Here is a 12,977-nt window from a genome sequence, read left to right as displayed (position 1 = left end):
ATTCAACAAGAAGTATTTGTATGAAAGGAAAAATCCCACCATTAAAGGAAAATATATAGTTGAGGCTGTGGGTCAACCACTTAAATAAACTAGTTTGAAGATTGAAAGACAAAAAGTGTAAAATCAACTATAATTACAATAAACAGTTAATGGATAAACATGAAGATGTAAAATATGACATTAAAAACACTAAATGTCAGGGAGGGAAATAAAAATGTAGATCTTTTAGAATTTGTTTGAACTTAAATGACTATCAGTTTAAAACAAGTAGATATAGATAGATATGGGTCAAAATATATCAACCCCATGGTAACCACAAATCAAAATCCCACAATAGATAGACAAAAACTGGAGAGAAAGAAACACAAGCATACCACTAAAGAAAATCATCAAACCAGAAGGGAAGAAACAAAAACAAGAAAAGAACTAAGAACTACAAAAATAACCAGAAAATAAGTAACAAAATGGCAGTAAGTACATACCTATTAGCAATCATTTTAAACGTCAACAGATTAAATGTTTTAATCAAAATAAATAGGGTGGCTGATTGGATAAAAAAAGAGAACCTACTTATATGGGTCTCACAAGAGACTCACTTCAGAACTAAAGACACACACAGACTGAAAGTGCAGGGATGGAAAAAGATATTTCCTGCAAATGGAAATGACAAGAGAGCTGGGGTAACAATACCCATATCAGACAAAGTAGACTTTAAAACAAAGTTTATAACAAAAGACAAAAAAAGGGCATTATGTAATAATAAAAGGACCAATACAGAAGAGGATATAACATTTGTTAACATATATGCACCTGGGGTTTGCCTGGTGGCGCAGTGGTTGAGAATCTGCCTGCCAATGCAGGGGACACGGGTTCGAGCCCTGGACTGGGAGGATCCCACATGCTGCAGAGCAACTGGGCCTGTGAGCAAAAACGACTGAGCCTGCACATCTGGAGCTTGTGCTCCACAACAAGAGAGGCCACGACAGTGAGAGGCCCACGCACCACGATGAAGAGTGGCCCCGGCTTGCCGCAACTAGAGAAAGCCCTCGCACAGAAACGAAGACCCAACACAGCCAAAAATAAATAAATTTATTTAACAAAAAAAACAGGATCACCTAAAGATATTAAGCAAATATTTACTCAAAACAATCTACAGATTTAATGCAATCCCTATCAAAATCCCCATGACATCTTTTGCAGAACTAGAATACTACTAAAATGTATATGGAACCACAAAAGACCCAAAATTGCTAGAGCAATCCAGATAAGAAAGAACAAAGCTGGTGGTATAACTCTTCCAGACTTCGGACTATGCTACAAAGCTACAGTAATCAAAACTGCAAGGTAGTGGCACAGAAACAGACATATAGATTAATGGAACAGAATAGAGAACCCAGAAGTAAACTCACACACCTACGGTCAATTAATCTATGACAAAGGTGGCAAGAATATACAGTGGAGAAAAGATCTCTTCAATAAGCGGTCTTGGGAAAGCTGGACACCTACATATAAATCAATGAAACTAGAACACTACTTTACACCATATACAAAAATGAACCCAAAATGGTTTTCTTTGTTTGTTTTTTTAACTCTTTGGCCTTGCTGCATGGCATGTCAGCATGTGGGATCTTAGTTCCCCAGCCAGGGATTGAACCGTGCCCCCTGCAGTGGAAGTGTGACATCCTAACTACTGGACCTCCAGGGAAGTCCCTCAAAATGGTTTAAAGGCCTAAATGTAAGACATGACACCATAAAACTCCTAGAAGAGAACACAGGCAAAACATTTTTTGACTTAAATCATACAAATATTTTTTTTAAATCAGTCTCCCAAGGCAAAAGAAATAAAAGCAAAAATAAACAAATGGGACCTAATTAAAGTTAAAAGCTTTTCCACAGCAAGGAAACCATCAACAAAACGAAAAGATGACCTATGGACTGGGAGAGGATATGTGCAAACGATGCAACTGACAAGGTACTAATTTCCAAAATATACAAACAACTCATAAACTTCAATATTGGAAATACAAACAACCCAGTCAAAAAATGGGCAGAAGATCTAAATAGACATATTTCCAAAGAAGACATACAGATAAATGGCCAAAAGGCACATGCAAAGATGTTCAACATTACTAATTATTAGAGAAATGCAAATCAAAACTACAATGAGTACATGTTCAGGCCACTCAAGATGGCTGTTCTCTTGTTCTCTGTATATCACCTGCACGACCAGTGCCTGCTCCACCTAAACCCTACTCACGTGACTGACCTTCCTGCATGCTTGCCCTAGGCCCCAGCTGGTGATTGTTCTTAACAAAGGTGTGGTGAGGGGCGTGTCCCTCCACCTCTACTGGTTTCCCTGGTAACTAATGAGCCCACCTGATGTCAATTCCCTTATAACTGGTAATCTCCCCTTCCCCACCCCCACCCCCAGCAAAGACTGCCCCCATGTCCTGCGTGCAGTCAGCCCCACACGGTGCAGTGTCACTCCAGGACCTTGCTTCAGATGTGTAATCTCCCCTATCCATTAAACCACCGATGTCTCTGTTACTGACTCCAGGCTCTTTCTTCAGTCTTAAAGCTGGGTGACCACAGGTCCTGTAGGCCTGTGGGGTGCAGCCCAACAATGAGGTATCACCTCACACTGGTCAGAATGGCTATCATCAAAAAGTCTACAAATAACAAATGCTGGAGAGGGTGTGGAGAAAAAGGAACTGTCCTACACTGTTGATGGGAATGTAAATTGGTGCAGCCACTATGGAGAACAGTATGGAGGTTTATCAAAAAACTAAAAGTAGAGGTACCATATGATCCAGTAATCCCACAACTGGGTATATATCCAGAAAAAATGAAAACTCTAATATGAAAAGATATATGCACCCCAATGTTCATAGCAGCACTGTTTACAATAGCCAAGACATGGACACAGCCCAAGTGCCCATCAACAGACAATTGGCTTAAGAAGATGCTGTATACATATATAATGGAATATTACTCAACCATAAGAAAGAACAAAATATTGCTATTTGTAGTAACATGGATGGACCTAGAGAATATTCTACTTAGTGAAGTAACTCAGACAGAGAAAGACAAATACTATAGGATTTTGCTTATATGTGGAATCTACAAAATAATACTAATGACTCTATATACAAAACAATCAGACTCACAGACATAGAAAATAAACTTATGGTTACAAAAGTGGGGGAGGGGCAAGTTAAGAGTATGGGATTAACAGATACAAACTACTACACATAAAATAGATAAGCCACAAGGATTTACTGTATAGCACAGGGAATTAGACTCAATGTCTTATAATAACCTATAATGTAATATAATCTGCAAAAAAACCCCTGCATCACTATGCTGTAATCTGAAACCAATGCAATAATGTTAGTCAACTAAATTCACTAAAAAAATTAAAAAGACAAAATGGGTTTGGTAAAACCAACCCCACAGTGTTGATCTGTATGTAAAGCACAAAATACAATGCTGACACATATAAACAACAGCTAGTTGGGAAATCTTATAAAAAGCGAATATTAACAGACATAAAGTGAGAAACTGGCAACAATACAATAATAGTAGGGGACTTTAACCCCCTATGGACATCAATGGACTGATCAAACAGATGTCAATAAGGAAAGAGTGGCCTTAGATGATACAGTAGACCAGTTGAACTTAGATATCTACAGGACATTCCATCCAAAAACAGCATAAACACATTCTTTTCAAGTACACATGAAACATTCTCCAGGATAGATCACATGCTAGCCACAAAACAAGTCTCAACAAGTTTAAGAGGACAGAAATTATATCAAACAGTTTTTCTGACTGCACAGTATGAAAGTAGAAATCAATTACAGGAAGACAAATGGGAGAAACACAAACACTTGGAGATTAAACAACATGCTACTAAACAACCAGTAGGTCAGGACTTCCCTGGTGGTCCTGTGGTTTAGACTGAATGCTCCCAATGCAGGGGGCTTGGGTTCGATCCCTGGTCAGGGAACTAGATCCCACATGCCGCAACTAAAACCCTGTATGCCACAATGAAGATCCCGCACGCCTCAATGAAGAGCCTGTGTGTGGCGACTAAGACCCAGTGCAGCCAAATAAATTAATATTTTTTTAAATTTTTAAAAAAATATGTCAATGAAGAAATCAAAAAGCAAATCAGAAAATACTCGAGACAAATGAAAGTAAAAACACAACTTTCTAAAATTTATGGGACACAGCAAAAGCAGTTCTAGGAGGGAAGTTTATGGTGATAAAGGCCTACCTTAAGAAACAAAAAAAAAATATGAAATAATCTAGCCTACCATCTAAAGGAATTTAAAAAAGAAGCACAAACAACGCCCAAAATCAGCAGAAGGTAGTAAACAATAAAGATCATAGAGGAAATAAATAAAACAGAGACCAAAAAAACAATAGAAAAGATCAATGAAACCAAGAGCCAGTTTCTTGAGAAGATAAACAGAATTGATAAGACTTTAGGCAGGCTCATCATGAAGAAAGGATTGAGGACCCAAATAAACAAAATAGGAAATGAAAAAGGAGACATTACAACCCAATATCACAGATACAATAAATCATAAGAGAATACTATGAACAGTTACATGCCAACAACTTGGACAACCTAAAAGAAATGGATAAATTTCTAGAAACACACAATCTCCTAAGACTAAATCAGGAAGAAATAGACAGTCTGAACAGACCAATCACCAGGAGTGAAATTGAATTAGTAATAAAAAAATACTCCCAGAGGGACTTCCCTGGTGGCCCAGTGGTAAAGAATCCACCTTACAATGCAGGGGATGCATTCTATCCCTGGTCAGGGAAGTAAGATCCCACATGCCTTTGGGCAACTAAGCCCGTGCCCCACAACTACTAAGCTCACACACCTCAACTAGAGAGTCTGTGTGCCGCAAACTACAGAGCCCACACACTCTGGAGCCCATACACCACCACTAGGGAAGAGAAAACCTGCATGACGCAGACAAAAATAAATATAAATAAATAAATAAATAAATAAATAAATCTTTAAAAAAAATACTCCCAGCAAACAAAAGTCCAGGACCGGACGGCTTCACAGAGGAAGTCTACCAAATACATAAAGAAGAGTCAATACCTATCCTTCTCAAAAGGACACAAAAATAGAACCATAGATCAACAGAACATAATAGACAGCCCAGAAATCAACCCACACACTTACGGTCAATTAATCTATGACAAAGGAGGCAAGAATATATCAATACGATGGATAAAAGACAATCTCTTCAATAATTGGTGCTGGGAAAACTGGACAGCTACATGTAAAAGAATGAAATTAGAACATTTTCTCACACCATATACAAAATAAACTCAAAATGGATTAAGACCTAAGTGTAACACCAGAAACTATAAATTTCCTAGAGGAAAACATAGGCAGAACACTCTTTGACATAATATTTTTTGGGATTGTATCCTAAGGCAAAGGAAACAAAAGCAAAAATAAACAAATAGAACCTAATTAAACTTAAAAGCTTTTGCACAGCAAAGGAAATCATCAACAAAAGGAAAGACAACCTAATGAATGGGAGAAAATATTTTCAAATGGTATGATTGATAAGGGGTTAATGTCCAAAATATATAAACAGCTCATACAACTTTATATCAAAAAACAAACAATTTGACTTAAAAATGAACAGAAGACCTGAATAGACATTCTTCCAAAGAAGACATACAGATAGCAAACAGGCACATGAAAAGATCCTTAACATCGCTAATCGTCAGTAATAGCTATTAGGTGTACCATAGAGGGTGCTGTGAAAACAGTAGGTGGGGCACCAATCCAAGATTCAGCTGAGGAACCATAGAGGTTTTCCTAGAGAAAATGAGGTCTAAGCTTAGACTTGAAATGAATAAGAGGTATAAAGTGAAGGGGGCACCCTAAAACGGAGTTAGCAGGACTCCGCACACATGAGGGACAGTCTTCCTGGGATATTTCTCCTTTGTACTCTGCCTCTTGGTGGGGCAGGATTTGTAAATATCTGGATGAGATTAGCCCACCACTTTCAGGTACAACCTAGACTGTCCAGCTTATTTGTCACTCCAGGGTAAACCTCTCCTATTCCCATAAGCCACATCTGTCCCCATGGGCCAGTGTTTGGTTGTGGGAAGGCTTGGCAGGCAGAAGTCGGATCTCAGTCTGACTGAAACAATTGGAGTACCTTTTGCAAATACGAGAGTGAAAATGCCTGGGGTTCCCTAGCCTCTGGGAAAGGAAATTCTGGTAAACTGAAAAATACCCCTCCCCCGAGTATCCACATCCTAATTCCAGACCTGTGGATGTTACCTTATATGGCAAAAGGGACTTTGCAGATGTGATTAAGTTAATGATCTTGACATGAGAAGAGTTTACTGGATTAGCCAGGTGGGCACAGTATAATCACAAGGGTCCTTATAAGAAGGAGAAAGAAGGGTCAGTGAAGAGAAGATGTGACAATGGAAGGAGGCAGGGGAGGGAGAGGGAGAGCGAGAGGGGGAGAGAGAGAGACAGAGACAGAGACAGAGACAGAGAGAGAGACTATGCTATTGGCTTTGAAGATGTAGCAAGAGGTAGGCAGTCTTTAGAAGCTGCAAAAGGAAAGAAACAGATTGTCCCCTAGAGCATCAAAAGGAACTTAGCCCTGTGGATCCATAAGGGTGAAATAATAAATTTGGGTTATTTTAAGACACGAAGATTGTGGCAATTTGTTACAACAGCAATAGGAAACTATGCTAGAATCCCACAGCCTTTCTTGACCATCAGGCCCAACTCAGTCCTCAGTGAATGTTATGAAGTTATCAAGGACATGATAACTAAGACACTCATCTGGAGAGAAATTAGTCTGATAAAAGTGAGTAGAATTCAGGTGCTACTCCTGTAAAGCCCTTGAAAGTAGTATAGCAGTTTTTCCTGCCCCACCTGTCTGGAGGACACCTGATGGCTACTGACCTCAGTGATAGTAGTGGGTGTTGGAGCAACAGTTGCTTCTGTTTTGCTCCCAAGTTCACGGCTCCTCTTGGGAATCCTGTTTCCTTTTTGGCGACCCATCTCCAGTCCATCCCAGTCTTCAACCTTTTTCTTTGTGTCTCTCTTGTGCAGTCTCACAATACCCCTAAAAGACTGATAATTCTCATGTAAAGCCTTTTCTTGTAATTTGTCTGTGTGTCTGCCTACCACACTAGACTGGAGAAAAAGGATCAAGTTATGTTGGCTTTTATGCATCCAGCATCCAGAACACTTCCTGAATCTTGGCACTGCAGGAAACTAAAATAAATCCAACAAAAGTTTTAAAACTTAGGAAATTATTGGAAAATGAATTTAGAAATAATATAGTCATAATAAATTCAATTCCCTTCTGCTGTATTAAATAGTACTTCAAATACATTTTTGACTTTACTACCCACCACTTCAGAATATAGCATATTATTCCCCTTTTCTCATATGAGATAACTGGGAGCCAAGAATTTCAGGACCATTTCCATGGTCGCAGGGCAGATATGTAACAGGATGAGCATGGATACAGGCAATCTCCAGGTGTGTATGGATGATCTAAAAAATCTCTTTGGAGAAAGGGCTACAATATACAGTTAGCCAAAATGTTACAGCAGTAAAGTTGTTTTAGGTTCAGGGTGATGAGCCTCTTGGCCTCATTTCCAATAAGTGGTCAATCTTGGTAGTGCAGACAAAGGGGCGACCTGGTAAGTTCTTAGAACCTGAGCACACCCCCCACCCTGTACTGCAGGGTGACGCCCTGGCCAGATTTGCTTTTATGGCTGAGGATGCCCTAGGCAAGGTAAGGAAGAGAACTGCGGCTCAATCGCACAGCCAAGAGCAGCCAGGGATCCCTGATCCCCTTGCTCCCCGCCCCCCAACCCCACCCTCACCCTCAGTGCCCCCACCAGCGCAGCCACTTTGGTCTTGGTGCCGGGCGCGTGCAGCCACTGGCTTGTCTAAGGTCAGGAGCCCAGCGGCGGCAAAGAACACTACTGAAAAATGTCGGCAGGCTAGTGAAGCGGACTCCAAAAGATCCATAGCCACATGCGCCGCCCTGGCACTCGCCGTGTCCTCAAAGGAGATAAACTGAGCGCGCAGCCAGAGCGCTGGGAGACCTTGGGGAAGCTGTGAGATCTCGGCTGCATGCATACGACCAAGTTTGCTCCACACTTCGAGTACCCAGGCCTGGTGAACTACACGGGGGGCTGCCACTGCTTCACGGTTAAATTTGAGCCTCGCCCCTGCAAACCTGTGAGTTCTGGTTTGCAGCTGCAGGCTGTGCAGGAAGAATCAGCACAGATACTCCCTCCTCCCAGTCTCACGCTTCATGCGCCTCCTGGGCGCTGAGAACATCATTATTTACCTATCCCACACCCACCCGGCACTGCACAGCTTCTGCAGCAGGTGCAGGGTGCAGAGTTTCCACACGTCCATCTCTGACCCGGGGATTTACAGCGTCGCCTCACACTGCCTGGACGAGGGGAAATTTTCCTGAAGGTAAAGTTCACAGACACGTGAAGGCCCCCTTACTCTCGTACTATTCCATGCTCAGCTTTAAGCAATTCAGCAAATTTACCATTTAAGTGTTGTATGTTTATGGCTCTAGAGACATCTCCAGGTAAGCAGATCTCCATCGTGACTCTGAATCTGTCTTTCGCGGTGGTGGTTTGCTCTGCAACCTCGGCTCGCCAATGATATTTTTTAACGTTGATTCAGTTTTTCCAGCTTCTTCTTATAAGAAAGGGGGTGAGGATTTCCAGCCTCTTTACACGAGGGAGCTAGAACCAGAAGTCCTCACCTGTGGTCATTTTTTCAATATGCTACAATCATTATAAGGCTATAATTTAGAAATATCATGGTAAATTTCAGAGAAACAGAAAAGATGAAAGTTGTCTCAGGGGGCCGGAGCAGCAGGAGTGGGTAGGTTATGTGTGTGTAACAGAACTTAGAATCAAATGATCTCTGATTTCATTAAAGGCTAGTGTTACTATTTAACTTTTAAGAGCATGCATGTGTGCTATTTTCAGAAAATTAAAGAATAGGTGATGCATTTTATGTAGAAATAATATGTATGTGGAATATACATAGAAATAATAAGCATAACTTCAAGAAGATTAATAAAATCTCAGAAATACATACAATTTCCTAAAATAGTTATTACCTCCTACTTGTTGATGTTAATGGTTACTTAGTAAATTACCACATGTTTTACTCTTGATCCCAGCAGGCTTGCACATTGACTTGAGTAATAACGTGAAAATTGCCCTTTGCTAAATTTGGGGTGAACAATGCAAGAGAGGGGACTATATTCCCATTTCCCAGATGAAGAAACTCAGGGTTGAAAGATTAAGATTAATTTGGGGAAAGTCATACACTAAGTGGTGGAACTAGGACAGTCACCCAAGTCCCTCTGTAATCAGCATCTATGTTATTTACAGTGTATCTCTCTCCCTTTCCTAGAATGCACTTTTGAATAGCCACACCTTTATCAGAAAATGCTGTTATTCTTCCACTAGGTTTGGGAACCAAAATTACTGTTGAACGCACAAGGAAAATTGAATACGATCATCCCATTCTTTTAATGAATCACAAATTCCTAAAACAACTTTAAAAAGTGATCTAGAAGCTAGAAGAAAAGATAGAAATCTTCCAAAATTATGAAGGGAGTCTAAACCCTGATTCTAAAAACTGGAAGAGATGGTATACCACCCACACAGATAAAAATATGGCTCTATCTCACTTACGAACATACATTTTTTTTAACAATAAAGCTTGAGTGAATAAAATTCAACAGTTTATAAAAATCTACCACAATCTGGTAGTTTCCTAGTCATAAAAGCATGGTGTAGTATTAGGAAATATTTGAAAATTTTAATAATCTACTATATCAGTAAGTCAAAGGAGAAAGATCATAGGTTCATCTGAAGCACTGAACAAAGAACTCAATAAATTCAATCAAATGATAAATTTTGCAGTTTTTCTTAGTTCTTGTTTACTCTGCTGACAGAATTATGTTAAAATCCTAAACTCTTAAAAAAAAAGTAAAAAAGGGGGCTTCCCTGGTGGCGCAGTGGTTGAGAGTCCGCCTGCCGATGCGGGGGACACTGGTTCATGCCCCTCTCCGGGAAGATCCCACATGCCGCGGAGCGGCTGGGCCTGTGAGCCATGGCCGCTGAGCCTGCGCGTCCGGAGCCTGTGCTCCACAATGGGAGAGGCCACAACAGTGAGAGGCCCGCATACCGCAAAAAAAAAAAAAAAAAAAAAAAATCCTAAACTCTTGGGACCAGGGCTCCTTAGTTGTGGCTGTCAGGCTCCTTAGTTGAGGCAGGCGGGCTCCTTAGTTATGGCATGCAAACTCTTAGTAGTGGCATGCATGTGGGATCTAGTTCCCTGACCAGGGATTGAACCCGGGCCCCCTGTATTCAGAGCGTGGAGTATTATCCACTGTGCCACCAGGGAAGTCCCAATAGTTTGTATCTGTTAATCCCATACTCCTAATTTATCCCTTCCCCCCTCCTTTTCTCCTTTGGTAAACATAATTTTCTATGTCTGTGAGTCTGCTTCTGTTTTGTATATAGATTCATCTGTATTATTTTTTTAGATTCCACATATGAGTCATATCATATATTACTTGTTGTTCTCTGTTTGGCTTACTCCACTAAGTATAATATTCTCTAGGTCTATCTGTGTTGCTGCAAATGGCAACATTTCATTTTTTATGGCTGGAGTAATAGTCCATTGTATATATATATATATATATATATATATATATATATATATATATATATATATATATATATATATATATATATATATATATATATCACACCTTCCTAAGCCAGTAGTCTGTTGATGGATACTTGGGTTGTTTCTCTGTCTTGGCTGTTGTAAATAGTGCTGCTGTGAACATTGAGGTGCATGTATCTTTTCAATTAGAGTTTTCTGGGGTTTTTTTTCCCAGATATTTACTCAGGAATAGGATTGCTGGATCATCTGGTAGCTCTATTTTTAGTTTTTCAAGGAACCTCCATACTATTTTCCATAGTGACTGCAATAATTTACATTCCCACCGACAAAGTATAAGGGTTTCCTTTTCTCCACACCCTCTCCAGCATTTATTATTTGTAGACTTTTTGATGATAGCCATTCTGAGTGGTGTGAGGTGATACCTCATTGTGGTTTTGATTTGCATTTCTCTAATAATTAGTTATGTTGAGCATCTTTTCATGTACTTGTTAGCCATCCATATGTCTTTGGAGAAATGTCTGTTTAGGTCTTCTGCTCATTTTTTGATTGACTGGGTTGCTTGTTTTTTCAATATTGAGTTGTATGAGCTGTTCGTATATTTTGGATATTAACCTCTTGTTGGTCACACCACTTGCAAATATTTTCTCCCATTCCATAGGTTATTATTTTGTTTTGTTGATGGTTTCCATTGCTGTGCAAAAGCTTTTAAGCTTGATTAGGTCTCATTTGTTTATTTTCTGCTCTTATTTCTTTTGCCTTGGGAGACTGACCTAAGAAAATATTGCTATGATTTATGGCTGAGAATGTTTGGCCTATGCTCTGTTCTAGGAGTTTTATGGTGTCATGTCTTATATTTAGGCTTTTAAACCATTTTGTATATGGTATGAGTATTTTAATTTCATTGATTTATATGTAGCTGTCCAGCTTTTCCATCACCACTTGTTGAAGAGACTGTCTTTTCTCCATTGTATATTCTTGTCTCCTTTGTCATAGATTAATTTACTGTACGGTGTGTGGGTTTATTTCTGGGTTCTCTATTCTGTTACATTGATCTATATGTCTGTTTTTGTGCCAATACCACGCTATTTTGATTACTATAACGTTATAATATAGTGTGAAGTCTGGAAGGGTTAAAAGCATTTCCATTTTTCCATTTTAAAATTGCCTATAAGGGGTGTGATTCTGAAGTATATTTCTGTCAACTCTTCTTGCCTTTTATAAGGTTTTGTCTTTTATGTTAGCTTTTTTGTTTTCATTGAAGTAGAACATACAAAGAGAACAGTTCATAAATCATAAGGGGCAACAACTTGATGACATTTTACAAAGCGAACACATGCATGTAAAACCACCAAGACTAAGATATAGAACATTACTGGTGCCCAGAAACCTATACTATGACCTTATGTAGTCATTACACCTGAAAGTTAACCACTCTTCTGACCTATGTCACTATATATTCATTTTGCTTGTTTTTTAAACTTTATACAAACAGAATTATCAATCATGTACATTTTTATGCTGGCTTCCTTTGTTCAATACACTGATTTTTGGATCTGTCCATATTTGTTGCAGGTAGGGATATTTGATTATTTCATGGCTCTGTAGTATTCCATTATATGGATACCACACTTGTATTTATTCACTCAACTGTTGATAAACATTCACACTGTTTCCAGTTTGTGACTATTTCTAATAATGCTACTAAGAACATCTTGTTCATGCCTTTTGGAGAACATATTTATGCATTTCTGTTTGATATATACTTTGTGCAGTAGGCAGAATTCTATGATGATACCCAATGATGCTTAACTTTGTATAATCTCCTCCCATTGAATGTGGATGGAACCTGTGGATATAATAATAATCAATAAGGTATCACTCCGTTGATTGTGTTAAATTGTATGGCGGGGGGAGGATTTTGCAGGTGTAATTCAGGTCAAAGATAGTTGATCTTAGGACAGGGAGATGTTTTGGGGTGGGCCAGACCTAATTGAGTGAGCACTTACAAGGGCCTTGGCCCTTGCTGAAAGATCTGAAGCATGAGAGAGTATTTGGAGGGGGCCACAGGGTGAGGAAGTGCAGGCAGCCTCTAGGAGATGAGTGCTGCTCCAGGCTGAAAGCCAGCAATGAAATGGGGGCCTCATTCCTCCAGCAGCTGGGAACTGAATTCAACTAACAAGATGGGAGAGTTTGGAAGGGACTCTTCCCC

The 12,977-nt window shown here is 39.6% G+C and overlaps 1 pseudogene; it reads right to left on the bottom strand.

Moving 5' to 3' along the window:
- Window positions 1–7,075, bottom strand: part of LOC132481694 (uncharacterized) — a 39,315-nt pseudogene extending 32,240 nt beyond the window's left edge.
- Window positions 7,076–12,977: the final 5,902 nt, after the last annotated feature.

Source organism: Mesoplodon densirostris, chromosome X (assembly GCF_025265405.1).
Source record: "Mesoplodon densirostris isolate mMesDen1 chromosome X, mMesDen1 primary haplotype, whole genome shotgun sequence".
Taxonomy (NCBI): Eukaryota; Metazoa; Chordata; class Mammalia; order Artiodactyla; family Ziphiidae; genus Mesoplodon; species Mesoplodon densirostris.
The sequence above is the reverse complement of the archived record's forward strand: the minus strand, read 5'-3'. Positions and strand labels throughout refer to the sequence as shown.